Raw genomic sequence first — 2,607 nt, 5'->3', positions numbered from 1 at the left:
ACCAGAAGAAAACACAGATCCTGTCTGCAGTGATGAATACTCAGCCTACAAAATTGCTACCAGAAGAAAACACAGATCCTGTCTGCAGTGATGAATACTCAACCCAAACAATTGCTACCAGAAGAAAACACAGATCCTGTCTTCAGTGATGAATACTCAACCTACACAACTGCTACCAGAAGAAAACACAGCTCCTGTCTTCAGTGATGAATACTCAACCTACACAACTGCTACCAGAAGAAAACACAGATTCTGTCTGCAGTGATGAACACTCAACCTACAAAATTGCTACCAGAAGAAAACACAGCTCCTGTCTTCAGTGATGAATACTCAATCAAAACAATTGCTACCAGAAGAAAACAGAGCTCCTGTCTTCAATTAGGGGGATTCAGAGATGCTGCTTTGACATTTGTCATCTTCAGGTCAAGATGCTGCGAGTATTTTTCAGTATGTGATCTGTTGAGAGTTGGTTCAATTCCAAGATTGCCCTCAATATGTTCAGAGGTTTGTCGCCACATTGTTTGTAAGATTCATTAATGTAAACATCTATGACCTACGCCACACAGCCCGTTATGGTGCAGTGGTTTAGCCTAGTGGTTATGTCATTCACACATTGGAAGACCTGGGTTCAATTTCGAACAAGGGTACGATGTGTGAAGCCCATAATTGCTTTGAATACACTCCCTCTTTTGCGCCATCGTCATAAGTTACTGTTTTGGCTGCAAACACTCTAAAATCTTCAGATGTTTTTAACAGACGTCCTCTTCACTGCCAACTTATCTGATAGTTGTGGTTGGTTGGTTGGTTTGTTTTACGCCGCACTCAGCAGTAAACCCTAATCTTTGCACCACAGCAACTGAGTATGCGTGAGGCAGACAACGTCACTTAATTCCTGTGTGTCCAAATCACATCTAATTCACAATTGGTCATTTCACACTGTAACCTCTGTAGATCGTCTTATAGACAAGGACAAGCTGAGAGCAGTATCTTTGGTTTGGGGGGTATATGAATCAAGATCCTTCTCGTAAGTAGTCAGTTAAGACACATATTGTGGGAGATGGACTCTCATCGATCCCAGCTGCGTGGATCGATGCTCATGATATTAATCACTAGATTGTCTGGTCCAGACTCAATTATTTTCAGACCGCTGTCATATAGCTGGAATATTGCTGAGTGTGGCGTTAAACAACAAACCAGCCAACCAACCAACTCATTCTATAACGCCGGCGGGGATGTGTGCTCAAGGTGCGCCATTGGGCAAGTGATTAACGATCCTCACCCTAGATTCCAATCATGCAAACAGAACGTGTACACAAGACTCGAGCTGTTTCTGCAGACATCTAAAACTTCCTGAAACCGTGGGCATAAATCGGAAGTCAAGATAGGCAAACATCTTTTGTAATAACAACCAATAACAGACAGAAATCAGATAAAGTGTCATTTCCTAGGTTGATTAAAGATGAATCTATGAGAGGCACTTGGGTGACAAGACGGCGACGCTGGGGATCTCGTTTCCGTCCGACCAGCCCCAGGGTACAAAGCAAGCATGCCTCACTGGATAACGATCCACTGATGTGCGTAAACCTCAGAACCCCAAAATCATCAACACGCTCCCTTGGACCTGAAGGAGTTTTCGGAAAACATCATCTCTGTTTTTAATTGTCAAATGTCTTACATCTTGGAAAGAAAACAGACACTCAGCACGAGGATACTGATTCTTCAACGTTGTATAAATCAATGACAGACCATCGTCAACGAAGGGTCATTAACAAACAGTCCTGAAAACCCCCCTCTTATCATAGATCAATTGAAAATGACTCTACGCGACGGACATATCGTCTCAGAAGGTATAGCCATCAATTTTCGAGTTATCAACATGACTGAAGACGAGTAGAGGTAACTCGTCCAGATGTTGCAAGGCCTACCAGACGTGTCAGGTGGGACAGCCAAGCTTCCGACGACGACGACTCTGATGATATGAGGTCAACCTCCCGTCAAAAGGCCTGATACTGTAAACAAGTAGATGCTAAATACCAACGACGACATAAACTGGTTTACTGCAGGCGTCAGGCATGTCATTCCACCAGCCTTCACGAATATCAACCCTTGGGCCCCAGAGTCGACATGAGAATACTGCAGCTGAGTTTCATTCACAGGTCATTTAGATCACATCCTCAAGATGTTAAAGGATATCCAGTCAGCTCAGGTTTGCCCTTGGATAAGTTTCTTCAGCCCATCTTATACAGCAGAACGTCACGAAGCCATTGAAGAGAAGTATGTTGACACAGCGCATCCCAGCCCATTTCAAGCCCAAAGAGATCCTCCCAAGCGCAAACATGTAACATCTGGGCTGGAGTCTTTTGGTGCCCCAACATGGAAAGACAGGTCATGACCTCCCACGGTGAGTGGGTGTAATTAAAATTGGTTGTTGGTTTCAGTTTAAGCTTTCAACATAATCCTCTCTGATGTCCATGCTTCTGCCAACGATTACGACAGCGAGCTTGTGCATGGGCACATTGTCCAGGTGAAGCAACTATACCGTAAGGAGCTTTCCATGACGTTTATTCTTCATATTCTCGCGCAGTTGTCATAACTATTTGTCATAAT

This window comes from Haliotis rufescens, unplaced genomic scaffold (assembly GCF_023055435.1).
Source record: "Haliotis rufescens isolate VD_foot unplaced genomic scaffold, xgHalRufe1.0.p SCAF_63, whole genome shotgun sequence".
Classification (NCBI taxonomy): Eukaryota; Metazoa; Mollusca; class Gastropoda; order Lepetellida; family Haliotidae; genus Haliotis; species Haliotis rufescens.
This window is presented reverse-complemented; position numbering follows the sequence as displayed.